Source organism: Mauremys mutica, chromosome 8 (assembly GCF_020497125.1).
Source record: "Mauremys mutica isolate MM-2020 ecotype Southern chromosome 8, ASM2049712v1, whole genome shotgun sequence".
Taxonomy (NCBI): Eukaryota; Metazoa; Chordata; order Testudines; family Geoemydidae; genus Mauremys; species Mauremys mutica.
Window position 1 is genome coordinate 99,469,923 of NC_059079.1, and position 14,453 is coordinate 99,484,375.

The window sequence follows — 14,453 nt, forward strand, 5'->3', positions numbered from 1 at the left end:
TACTAACGAATGATATTGTACAGGGGGTTTCAGGCTGGCTGATGGAATTCTATTGCAGGGATACATCTTCTGTTACAGCCTATAGAAATGTTCCATAAAGGGAAGGGGGTCCACAGAGAGTAGATAAATCCGTAATAAGAGAGTCAGGTAAGTCTGTGCAAGAGTCAGTATGCGGATTCCTTGTCTCTCAGGCCCGTGCACTCGCCAGTGCTTTCCATGGGGAAGATTTGGAGCCCTGCACCAAGTCTGGGTAAATTTCAAGGGGAAAATAATTTTCCTGCCCTTGAGCCATGGATCGCCAGTGGAGCTCTTCTCTGCCATTGCTCCAGCAGTCTAAGGACTGCAGTTGTGTCTGCAGCCTCTCTGCTTCCCCTCCATGGGGGGTTCTGGCCAGTGTTGCTGTGGATCCACCAGCTCCACCCACAGCCTTCTTGGTCACCTTCCAAACCGCCTGCAAGTTGACATGCAATGGACCGCTGGGAAGCACTGCAAGGTGTGTAGAGGAAAGTGGGATCTTCTGCTAAGACTCTCAGCTGCTGAGACCCATCCACACAGCATCCCCTTTTCAGGATTTGGCTCCATAGTAGGGAAACTTAACGTCAATGCAGAGCCTGGGCTGGACGAACCTCCTTATAAACAAGGGAGATTGATAGAGCTGCTAGCTCAGAGCTCTCTTTGGTGTCCTTTCTTCTCCAAGTCAGAGAGAGAATTAATGGAGGCTGCTCATTATGGAAAATGGTCCCTCAAAGCATGACTTCCCCGGATGCCCCCAAATGTAAAGATTCAGTTGGGGGTGGGGGAGAAGACGACCCTTCCAATGCACTATATGTAGACTGCGATCACTTACCAAATGCTAAAAGGAAAATGATTCGCTTTGAATCGTCTCCAGAAAGACTCAGCTACAATGTCTTGTGGAGCAAAATTGAATCAGTTGAAAGTGCAGACGCCAGCCCAGCCTAATCCCTCCCAGCTGCTTTGCTTTGCCTTTTTTCCAACAAGCAGCCCCTAAAAGTCTTCTGCCTAATCCTGCACACTGAAATCCAATCTTGTATTTTTTTTTTTAAATCAAGTTTCAAGCCTGGGGCTTGGGGGAAGGAGAAGGGAGGGCTTCAAATTCTCTTCTCTTCCCCCTCCCCAGTAAACAAAGCCTTGAATTCAAGGAAAGCCTTTAGAATACAATTCACGTGGCTTGAGCCAAGCACACAAATCTGGTGTCTTTAAAGCCCCTTTAACAGACAATAGATAGCTTTGAGATTCTCACTAAATGGCTGTCTGATGGCTGACTTTTTGTTGTTGTTGATTGAAGGGCCCTAGCAGACTTTGTTTCTGTGTTTTTTGGGGTTTTTTTTGGTCTCATTTTATCAGTAAATTTAGGTTGGGCATTTACCTAATACAAAGACCAAGACAAACAATTTCTAACACAAGCTTGTGATTGTGAACCCAAAGAGAAACACACATACAAGATCTGCTATCTTGGGGAATACCAAGAGGAATTTATGACAGTTTCCTAAGAGTTTCCTGAATGATTGGGCCCCCCCCCACCCCCTGCCCACTCTCCACCCTTGATTTGCAAGTTACAAGGACTCAGCAAACATTCTTTGGTCTCTTTGTTCCTTGTTCTCTCTCTGCTGTATGTTGCAAATGAGCCACAAAGGTAATGTGATGTGCTTATCTGAGTTGCTTTGTCAGTTGCTCTTTGCCTCTTGATAATTTGTTGATCCAAAGGTTTCTAAGATCTAGATGCCCTCTTCTGATATTTTTCTTTTGGGGATTATTAAAAATAGACAAAATAATAGAGAGGGGCCCAAACTAGAGCTTCATTATAATGGGGTGCCCAAACCGTGGACATGAACACCCCCACACTTAGGTGTTCAAAATCCAGATTTGAGTCTGGACTTTCCAGAATTTCAGAACTCTCAGATTTACCCCATTTGGATTCAAGGTGCAAACCCTGATCAGGATCCAGAGTTTTAGCTGAGAAAACAGATGACTACAAGTTGGCAGGCCAGTAACTTAGAATCTGTTGCAGGAAGCTTTAGTATTGTCTAGTTGTAGAAGGATTTTGGAGTACTAGCAAAAAGAAGAGGCCAGTGGCGTTAAGGAAGGAGAATGAAAAATGTATAGCACTTTTTTTTTTTGAATACTCAGTATATTATCTCTTATAGTTTGAAAGATACTGTGACAAAGGGCACATTTACACAAAGTTTGTGCAAGTACCCCAGTAAATAAAGATCTATTGTTAGTGAAATAAGCCCCACGCCATTAAAAATCATGCATTTCAGCATATGCTCAGAGCAAATTTTTGTTTGCAGTTGACTATTGTTGCTGCCCTGGGATTCATTGATTTAAATTAAGTTTTAAAGAAATCATAGCTACCCACACATCTCAACTAAGAACAGGAGTACTTGTGGCTCCTTAGAGACTAACAAATTTATTTCAGCATAAGCTTTCGTGGGCTACAGCTCACTTCTTCGGATGCATAGAATGAAGTGGGCTGTAGTCCACGAAAGCTTATGCTGAAATAAATTTGTTAGTCTCTAAGGTGCCACAAGTACTCCTGTTCTTTTTGTGGATACAGGCTAACACGGCTGCTACTCTGAAACATCTCATCTAAGGTAACTTAATGGCATTAATTGAGGCTGGGAAAAACAAGGAAAAGGGAAGCGGTATTGCTCACTTTCTCTTGAAAGATGAAATCCAAAGCAAATCTCACATATTTTGGATGTGCAGAATGGTATCAATGTTTTGGTATTTTTACTTCTCTCATAAAGCTTATTTTTCATTAATTTATCCACAGTAAGAATATCAGGTCCGGACTTTCCTCTCTCTGTTGAAGGTCTGTGGTAAGAGAGCTTTGCAGGACTTTAATAGTCATGTCACTTCGGGATGAAACTGGAGCTTCATCTCCCGTTACTCCCAATGGCTAGGGGAAAGGATGCTGATTCTAGGCACTCCCATGCTCCATCAGGGTGAGAGGTTTTACAGCTCAGGTTTCAGCCTTGTGTGATATCGCTATTCAGGTCCTGCAGAGTCCTCTGGCAAAGGGAGAGAGTCAGGACCTGATACGCCTAATGTAATAAAACAAGTAAAAAAAAACCATTTTGGGTTGTTTTTTTTAAGGGAAAAACTGAACCTTGATGAATCCAGTTCTTTATAAACAATAAAGGGCACAAGCATCATTTCATTAATTTTGCATCTCACCCTTAGTCTTCTTGGTCAGGTCTTCCAGCGGGTTCAGAATGTGCAGCCTTATGTACTGCAAGATTTAAGCATCACAGGGAGCAGCAAAGATACAGCTGCTTCCTTGACTGAATGTCCTTGCTCTGTTGCTCTCAGTCAGAGCCTTGATAGAAGGCCTTCCGCACGCATGAATTTGCACCAGTTTAATTAAAAACATAAGAACGGCCATACTGGGTCAAACCAAAGGTCCATCTAGCCCAGTATCCTGTCTTCTGACAGTGGCCAATGCCAGGTGGCCCAGAGGGAATGAACAGAACAGGTAATCCTCAAGTGATCTGTCGCCCATTCCCAGCTTCTGGCAAACAGAGGCTAAGGACACCATCCCTGGCTAATGGCCATTGATGGAGCTATCCTCCATGAACGGATCTAGTTCTTTTTTATTTTGTTTTAACTTGTTTTATTATTTCAATGTGTTTATATTGAAGTGTTTGGGAAACTCCACTTGGGAAACAGGATTTGTGCATATCATGTTCTAATAATAAAATGACAGTTTATATGAGCTTGTATTGTCCAGGAGAGTGCTGGTCAGTACAAGACGCACATATCTGGGGGAAAGTCTGGGACTGGGAATTTGCTGGTGTTGCTCTGCAGTGTTATTCGAGGGTGGCTGGCTGTAGCACTCCTGCAGTGTGACCGGGAATAATTTACATGCTGGAGGCTGTGAGTGTAAAAGGCACCCTGGGATGGAGAAGTGAGGGGGCACAGCTGTTCATTGGTGCAGATTGATTCCCCTGAGTATTGTCACAAACACACTGAGTTAGATGAAATTATAACACAAGTTTATTAACTGCAAAGGATAGATTTTAAGTGATTACATGTAATGATGAATGAAAGGGGGGAGGGCTAGCTCAGCAGTTTGAGCATTGCCCTGCTAAATCCAGGGTTGTAAGTTCAAACCTTAAGGGGGCCACTTAGGGATCTGGGGCAAAAATCCATCTGGGGATTGCTCCTGCTTTGAGCAGGGGGTTGGACTAGAGGACCCTCCCAACTCTGATATTCTATGATTGTAAGTCAGAAGTGAATAGAAGAAAATAAAAGTAAATCACAACTAGTGCCTACCTTAACAAGTTAGAGTGAATTCAAAAGAAAGGTCTCTCTCACCACATTTTGGTAGTCCTAATGGCTGAGTCCTTCAATCAGGATCCTTCCCATAGTACAAAGCTATTTCCTCTGTTCTTCAAGTGTTGTGGATGCTTTGTGGCACCTCCTCTCTTCTCTTGTATTCCTTGGTCTTCTTTGAGAATCATCTCCAGCTGAGGTTCCAGAGACAAAGTCTGTGTGGATGGGAACCCCCAAGATGTAGATTTTCACCCACATCCTCTTTTCTGACAAAGAATAGCCACTTATCCAGGTTCTAGTCCATTTAATTTTGTTGACACCTGGCTGAAGCATCAGCCTACATTTTGTCTCTGGGGATGTGTTTTGGGACTGCTCTCCCAAGACTTGGAAAATGTCTAGTAAGACCAGACAGAGGAATCCCATAACTTTACATATAATGTTGCCACACATATTTTACTAGGACAATAATGATCAGTACATTATGAGTTTTCCAATGATAACTCACAAGGCATATTTTGTATGAAATGTATCATAGTCTTGTAAAAGGGATGAACATAGGGCTACAGGCTGACTCAGAGTTTTAAAACTGAGTTAGTTAAACTGGAGAAAACCCCCTACTTGTAAAGCGATTCAGACCTGGTTTATGTTGATTTATCTTAATTTGGTTTCTTGCTGCATTGAGCTAAATTAATGTCAGTTTTCTATAGATTTGAGAGGTTTGCACCCATTCAACTAAGCTAATTAAAAATATTTAAGTTAGGGCTGCCTCTCACACACTTGCATTGAAATCAGTTTTATTTTTCAGACCTTTAGATATTTCCTATTCAACAACAAAAGGGGGTGAATTAAAACTGAAACTTAATTTCAGAGCAGTAATGGCCGTGGTCTTCTGGCAGGAACGTATGATCGACAAAGGCAAAGTGGCTGAGGAGTGGAAATAGGTGGCTTTAATCCACATGTTTTATAATGACAATCACATATTGACAGGTCAGTGCTTGTTCACCTCTGTTCATTCAATATGCTGTAAACATTTTTCATGTCATGTTCTCACACTCTTGCTGAAATAATGGATACAAATGTATGGGTCTCAAGAAGGGTTTTACATGGGAACTTTTCAAGAACAATAATACCTTGCACCTTTATAACAACTTCCACTAGAGGATCACAAAATACTTTACACACATGAAGCCTGACTGTATCCTTGTGAAGTATGTATTACAATCCCCTATTTTACAGATGGGTAAAATCTGTGCATAGAGGAGATTAAAGGACCCACAATCACAAAGGGAAGTCAGTTTGTGTCAGAAGCAGGAAAAGAACCTTGTTCTCCTTTCTTCTAGCTCCAAATCCAAAGCCCATTGATGTCAATGGAAGGACTCCCATTGACTTCAGTTGACTTTGGATTGGAGTCATAGTCCTGTGTGTCAGCCAAAAAACCATGTGGATAGAATTTGACAGCCTAGGCACTTCAGCAAATATGATCTTTTCTCTGAAAGGTCCCAATACACCAGGAAATGACACTTTCAGTGGTGAATGGCATAATTATTTAGTGATAATTGGATGCCATTTAACATGTCTGTTTGTTTATACAACCTTGTGTTGTTGTTTCATGTGGAATCAACTCAGAGCAGCATGGTCCATTATGTTCTTGTCAGTAGAAACATTGGGTGAACTGTTGTGTAGCATTTCTATGTGCTGGTGCAACTCTAAGCCCTGTGGCCTGAAAGCCCTAGAGCAATGGTGAGCAACCTGTGGGCTGCACGCGGCTCGTCAGGGTAATCCACTGACGGGCCCCAGGACAGTTTATTTACATTGATCGTCTGCAGGCACTTCCGCCCACAACTCCCAGTGGCTGGAGTTCACTGTTCCTGGCCAATGGGACCTGTGGGAAGCGGTGGCCAGCATGTCCCTGTGGCCCGCGCCGCTTCCCGCAGCTCCCATTGGCCAGCAATGGCAAACCACGGCCACTGGGAACTGCGGGTGGCCGTGCCTGCGGACAGTCAATGTAAACAAACTGTCTCACGGCCCACCAGCAGATTACTCTGGAGTGGGCGGCAGGTTGCCCACCACTGCCTTAGAGAGGGAGCTCACTATTGACACCTGTTGGTAAAATGGGAGAAGAGCAGCCCAGAGCTGCTTGAGAACTCCAGCTGGACAGAGTTGGTGAACAAGGGGAAATGACTGAATTGGCTGGCCTCATTTGCATTTCAGTTATGTGACAGTTTGGGGCATTTTGGTTAAAATACAGGAAAGTTTTAAGTTTGGGGCCAGTGAAGTGCTGTTATCCCTGTTGGGAAACTAAAGAACAAGAGAACAGCATCAATCTGATGGGGCTGACAAGTCACCCTGACCAATACTGCACTCAGGGACAGTTGGGTAAGGATGTCTCTATGCAGCTATAGGGGTAAAAGTGTTTGGTTTCTTATGGGTGTGGTTCCTCTGCAGCAATGATTCTGATAAGGGTCCCATATGCTACTGCTCTCACTCTAGAGCTGAGCTGTGGCAGTTATAAAGCAGCAGATGATACAGAGCTGAAGCAGCTTTGAGGAGATAGACAGCACAGAGCTCAGGTGGCTCTGATGCAAGTGATGTTACTGAGGGAGTTTGGGCAGAAGATACGGAGAGCAGCAGTCTATCTGAGGGACTTGGGTGTGGGCCTCCCTATCCAGCAATCAAAGCTGAAATCACCTCAGCTAAGTCAGGTGGTAGAACCACTGGAGCAGCTCAAACAGAACTGACCTGCCAGAATTTTTGGATTTCTCCAGTCCTGGACAACAAAGCGTGAGTGGGGAGCCTGGAAGGAGGGAAGTGTGTAGAGTGCGTCAGCCACTCACAACTGCAAGAGGAGGACTGAGGCTGGGACTCTTATTAAGACACTTTGGAGGGTGGGGGAGTCTTAGCTAATGGATATGGTGCATGTATTTATTTCTGGCTTTTCCTAGCTTATTCTATTTTCTCTCCTTTGTCTCCTGGCAAAGTTTTCTTTTTTTTTAACCCCTGCACTCAATGCCTGTGCGTGGGGAAATATTGCCTATCCAGGGTGACCAGGATGGTACATATAGTTCCCCAGGTTTCTGGGTGGGGCTTGAGCCAGTGTTTTTAAATCTTCAGAAGGAACCTCTAGATAGTTGACCCTGGCTCTTTTTGCTGCCAATAATAGCTGGCAGAAAGGTTACACTAATGAAGTGATCCTCCAGTTTGTAGGGCTATGTCCCTGGGGGCAGCGATAGCTCAGTGGTTTGAGCACTGGCCTGCTAACCTCAGAGTTATGAGTTCAATCCTTAAGGGGGCCATTTAGGGATCTAGGACAAAAATCTGTCTGGGGATTGGTCTTGCTGTGAGCAGTGGGTTGGACTAGATGATCTCCTGAGGTCCCTTTCAACCTTGATATTCTATGATATCCTACCCTCTGCTGCTGTGAGTGGAGAAAACAGATCCCATAAAGCCTGTTTGGAAAGTAAGGAAGATGGGAATGGCAAGGCTCAAGATCTAGGAACAGGAGGAGGTGAGGCAAGGCCTGGGGGACAAATTCCCAAGCCTTTTGTAGGTAGGTTAATGCTTTTAGGTGTTGCATGGCCCAACAGCTGGAGCAGTCTGGGAGTCAGCTGGACTCAGTAGAGGGAAACAGGGCCCTGGAAGGCTGTTTATTCCCTGGATCTTGGGGGTTCTACCAGTTTGGAGGGAAGAACTTGGAATTCCCAAACTAGTTCTATGAAGTGAGACTAACCCAGCCAAGGAAAATTCCAGGATAAACCTGCACATCAAATCTCATGGGGTGAAATCCTGCCTCTACTGTAGTCAATGGACTTCCACAGGGTCAGTATTTCATCACATGGAGTTACCATGCCCAGAGGGCACAATCTGGCTGATAGTCTGTGAAGGATGCTGACTAAATCAATGTATAACAACACAATAATACAATATGCTGAAAAGATATTAACTCATACAGCATAGTTTTATCAACACCATCAAGAGTTGTGTCCTATGCTTTCCTCTCATATAGGACTCACAACAGGCATGTGCTTGATATGAGTAGAGTGGGGACGGACTTGGAAGATCCCTGGGTTTATTAGTGCATTCCTTGACTTCAGAGTTACATTAACATTCTCTTCAGTTTCATTTGCTGAGACATTCTGGGGAATAGCTGGGTAAGTTTCATTCCTGTTGCTCTGCTTTCATCTTGGCACTGTAAGGAGACTTTGTGCTGTTCCATTGGCATTGCTTTGCCAATGTCATTTATACGGATTGTTTCCCTCTCATAAATTGTCATCTTTTTGAAAATTGACCATGTGACAAGCCTTCGGAGAATTCCATGGGAACTATTGCGCTAGAGAACTCTCACTTCTTCTTAACATAAAAATGGCCTTGCCTAGAAATAGCATGCTGTTATCTTGGAGAAACTAAGGGGATCTCCATGGACTTGTATAGCAATTGCCAATGAAATTATGTCCCCCTTAAATTAACAGGGAGTTAGGTAATTTTCTCAACAGTACTCATATTTCAGTTTCTTTTCTAACTCAGTCTCTCTCCTCATGCCTTCCAAGTATGAGAAGGTTAAGAACATGTTATCCTGCACCTTGTGTGGTCATCTACACCTGTAGAAACGGGGTGGAAAATGCTACTGATCTAGTAGCATTTGTATTCTCTCTGCTCTCAGGTTGCACTGTTATACATGACTAACCCTGGAGAATTGGGCCCATTGACTTAAATGGGACTACTTGTGTGAGTAAAGGTTTCGGGAACTGCTCAAAACTACCTTCACATTCTTCTGGCTACAGCCTTGGTTAAAACAGTTGGAAGTGCCTTTGAAATACCTAAGATGTGTAACTTGGTGAAACAGACTCAAAATCCTGGTCCTGACCTAATACTAATATCCATGTGTGCTGACTGCTCAAATGCTCTGTTTAATGTTGATACAATATGAAGTTACTTAGAGCTGCTAATACACTAAATCAGAATAACTGAATTTATTGGTATTGATTCAACATGACTGGGTAAGGTACATCCTGGCAGTGGAGTGAAATTAGTGAGAAAACAGATTTTAACACCACACTCATCTGTGGCTTAGATACCACAAAAATAAGCACCTTGAAAATACCCGAGACCACCGTATGACCTATTTTGTGCATGCAGAACAAATTCAGATGAATATAGATTATCACACTAGATAAAATATAACACCACCAAAACTTTTCTGGTAATTAGTTGGTACATGTTCCGACAGTGGATAGAAAAATTGGCCTTGCTTGAAGCTCTGGAAGGACTTGTGTACTGAATAGGCAGAGGATAAATATTAGTGGAAGGGCATTATGCTTCAAATTCTGCCATCCTCAGGTAATGAGCAAATATTACTAAGTGCTAATGCAATGTATTGTACCTGCTTTTCTGCCAGTTGCGTACAGTTATGTACAGAAAAGAAATCTTAATCTACCAAGTCATCTTCATTTCATAAAAGCTTTAAGGTTCTGCACTGTTAAATGTTCTCTGTGATGCTTTCTACTAGGTTTCCTCAGCTTTGTTCTATCTGAGGGTTTAGAAGTCAAGATGGAAAAGCAAAGTAAAACAGTCCTCAGAAATCACACAGCTGAAAAAACTCCCAAAAGAAAAGCTTGCTTTTATTGGAAAAGGTTCTGACGATACTAGAGTGAATTTATATAAGACCTAGAATTCAAAGGGAAGATAATTTCTGCTGTTGGTAAATGGCATCGGCAGCATGTTTAATCTTGCCATCTTGATGTCACTTTAAAGGTTTTGATTTAATCTTAGTAGGGTTTGCCCTTTATGCAGCTAATTTCATTTGCATCACAAAGGGAAATGTTGATTGATTTTTATAAACATATTAATTATGATATAAATACAAGAGTGGCTGCCATAGTTTATACTAATGTGACAGCGTGTGAGGAGCAGCTGATGTAGCTATTAGTCATGACCTAGTAACACTAGGTAAGTTTTTTTTAACAATAGGAGCTGCATATTAGACTCCAAAAGTCATATTTAGATTTTTAACTGTGACCTGATTTTCGAAAGTTCTGAGTAATCTACAGCTTCTTTAGCTTCCAGAGGAGCTGCAGAGAGTTCAGCGCTTAATGAAAATCAGGTTATTCAGGCTCCGATCTTGCAGCTAACTCCAGGAGGGTGCATAGGGCTGCCCACGTAAATCCAGATGAAGGATTAGGCCCCTTTTTAAAAAGCCTTACTTCAGGGTCCTTTTTAGTGTTTTTATCTTGGCCTTAATTTTTTCTCATTATATGAAGTCCAGAAGTCTGTTGTTGCTAGAATAAAATCTTTCAAAGGACACACACAAAAAGTCACCTCTTCTTAGGCCTTGTCTACACTACAAGACTATTTCGAATCAACTTAGTTCGAATTTGTGGATTCGACCTTATGAAGTCGAATTTGTGTATCCATACTAAATACACTAATTCGAATTTCTGAGTCCACATTCACGGGGCCAGCGTCGACTTTGGAAGCGGTGCACTGTGGGAAGCTATCCCACAGTTCCCGCACTCCCCGCTGCCCATTGGAATGCTGGGTAGAGCTCGCAATGCCTGCTGGGGGAAAAATGTGTCGAGGGTGGTTTTGGGTAACTGTCATCATTCAACCGTCACTCACAAACGCCCTCCCTCCCTGAAAGCGCCGGCGGGAAATCTGTTTGCGCACTTTTCTGGTCGGTTACAGCGCGGTCGCCACAGCACTGCGAGCATGGAGCCCGCTGCGATCATTGCTGCACTTATGGCCGTTGTCAACTCCTCGCACCTTATCGTCCACCTGTGCAACAGTCAGCTACTGAGAAATCGGGCGAGGAGGCTCCGGCAGCGCGGTGAGGAGAGTGGCGCAGACCTCTCAGAAAGCAGGGTACGCCGGGCAGTGGAGATCATGGTGGCAATGGGTCAAGTTCATGGTGTGGAACGGCGATTCTGGGCCCGGGAAACAAGCACGGACTGGTGGGACCGCATAGTGCTGCAGGTCTGGGATGACACAGAGTGGCTGCGAAACTTCAGGATGCGTAAGGGCACTTTCCTTGAACTCTGTGACTTGCTGGCCCCTGCCCTGAAGCGCCAGGACACCCGGATGCGAGCAGCCCTGAGTGTGCAGAAGCGAGTGGCCATAGCCCTCTGGAAACTTGCCACGCCAGACAGCTACCGGTCAGTAGCGAACCACTTTGGCGTGGGCAAATCTACCGTGGGGGTTGCTGTGATGCAAGTAGCCCACGCAATCGTTGAGCAACTGCTCTCAAAGGTAGTGAACCTGGGAAACGTTCAGGTCATCATAGACGGCTTCGCCGCGATGGGATTCCCAAACTGCGGTGGGGCTATAGATGGGACTCACATCCCTATCCTGGCACCGGCCCACCAGGCCAGCGAGTACATTAACCGAAAGGGCTACTTTTCCATGGTGCTGCAAGGACTAGTGGACCATAGGGGACGTTTTACCAACATCAACGTCGGTGGGCGGGCAAGGTTCATGACGCGTGTGTGTTCAGGAGCTCTGGTCTCTTTAGACTCCTCCAGGCAGGTACTTTCTTCCCGGACCACAAAATAACGGTTGGGGATGTGCAGATGCCTACAGTGATCCTCGGGGACCCAGCCTACCCGCTAATGCCCTGGCTCATGAAGCCCTATACAGGCGCCCTGGACAGTGAGAAGGAACTCTTCAACTACCGGCTAAGCAAGTGCAGAATGGTGGTGGAGTGTGCTTTCGGACGTCTCAAGGGGAGATGGCGGAGCTTACTCACTCGCTCGGACATCAGCGAAAAGAATATCCCCGTAGTTATTGCTGCTTGCTGTGTGCTGCACAATCTGTGTGAGAGCAAGGGCGAGGCCTTTTTGTCCGGATGGGAGGTTGAGGCAAATCGCCTGGCTGCAGTTTACGCTCAGCCAGACACCCGTGCCGAGAGAATATCCCAGCGGGAAGCGCTCTGTATCCGGGAGGCTTTGAAAGCAAGTTTCCTCGGAGATCAGGGTAACCTATGACTCTCCACTTGCTTTCAAGAGAAACTGACCCTGGGCCTGTGTCAGTTTGTGTCGATTTGGATCTGCGGCTACATGCCTTGTTCTCCAAGTTTCCCCCACTTCCAAAGCACGTTTTTAAGCAAAGTAATTGTTACACTCATTATTAATAAATCTTTCTTTTACTTTGCATTTCTGTTCTGGTGTTGAGACATGGACGCATACTGTGCTGGGCACGGTGTGCACTGACGTACAGACCGCTTCCTCCATAGAGGACTGACATCCTCCTGCTCCTACATAGGTCTCTGGGGTGGGGGACGGATGACAGTGGTTCTGCATGAAGGGGAGGGTTTGCAGGAAGGGGCGAGTGGTGCCTTCTTTGCATAGGGGTTTGGATGATGGCAGTGGGATGCTGGTTTCTGCGTGGGAAGGGGTGATGGGTGTGGGAGAAGGGTGACTATCTGTCCGTGGATGAGGGCTCTTGTTGGGGCTCAGGGCAGCGGATAGGCTCGTGGATCCGTTGCAAGTGCATCGTAAGGGCAGCCTGCCTTCACAGTAATGGCGTGACAGGCGCTAGGACCCTGGACAATTATACACATTACGAAATGAACAGGGGCAGCATACACAACACAGAATGACCCTGGTGCCTACTGACTGCAGTGTGTGTGTGCCCCGCAGTTGATCCTTTCCCCAAGTCTGTACCCTGGTACTGTAGGCTATACCGTGCAAGTATGAAACCCCTGTCCACCCCATACACCGAAAAATCCTCTGACAGGAAAGACATGACGGAAACAGTGATTAACAGCAAACAGCTTTTATTAATCTAATAAACAGTGGGGGGATGAACCTTGGATTTGGGACTGGCTGAGCCTATAAGGGAAGCACTTCTACAAATTTCTAACGTGAGAAGTGCGGGGTACACGGCCGCTCTGCTCTGGTTCAGTGACAGTTCTCACGTCCTCTACCACCCCTCCGTCTTGTACTTTTGGGTGAGGGGGGGCCAGGACTTCTTGGCTGGTGAGGGCGATTGCAGAGACACTGCAGGGGGGCCCTGTCCTCCAGCCTGCGGTCCTGCAGGACATCAACAAGGCGACGAAGCGTGTCTGTTTGTTCCTTCATGAGACCAAGTAGCGTTTGGGTGGTCTGCTGGTCTTCCTGCCGCCACCTATCCTCACGTTCCATGAGTGTGCGATGCTGCTCACATAGGGTCTCCCTCCAGTGTTTCTGCTCTGCAGCCTCTGCTCGGGAGCAGACCATCAGTTCAGCGAACATGTCGTCCCTAGTCTTCTTCTTTCGCCGTCTAATCATTGCCAGTCTCTGCGAGGGGGATGCCGGGGCAGTCCGGGAAGGACCCGAAGCTGTGTGATGGGGAAAGTTAGTGATTTCCTTGTACAGATACATTTTCGCGAACAGTGAACACCGTCTAGTCAATTTCCATGAAGAAGACCGTACCGGACAACAAGTGTCACGTGGTCTCCAGAGAAGCACAACATTTTGGCCTACGCTCTGATTGGCTGCGCCATTGCACAGGAGAGCGGAGAAGTCGGGAGAGAGAGCAGAATCCCTCTAGCAGAGAGTCCTGGTAAGCCTTACAGTACATTATGCTTATCAGTTAACGGATAGCTGTGCCGTCGTGCTAACGGCAATCTGGAAATCAGATACTATGACCCTTTTGCAGCCACTCCCGACACTGCAGGGGAAAGATCAATGTATGCTTTTCCTGTGTGGCCTACAGCACGTGGCTGCTAAGCGCGGGGCTTTGTTATGCAAAGTATAAGTAAACCATTAAGAACAGTAACTATTCGCTAATTGCCCTAATTAGATGCAGCACTTCAGTAACGAGATTACCCTGAGGCGTGTCTCTCGAGTGCAGAAAGAAAGGATGTTAAGGGAAGCACTTCACCGACCGGGACCCTACGCGGCCATGCTGGTAGAGGCGATGGTTCCCCTGTATCTGAGGATGTCGTGGCGTGGAAGAGTGAGCTTCACCGGAGGACCAAATAGGGCACCTCTTCCTCGAAACCTCCTGCGGAGGGTATTTGAGGAACTGTTTGAAGCATTTGTGGAATTGTCCATGGAGGACTATTGTTCCATCCCAATCTGTGTAGACCTACTGTTCGTTTAGTTTCCCTTTAAAAACTTTTAGATATAGTATTTATAGATAGAATTTATATTTTTGGTATACATGTTTTCGAGCAAATAAAT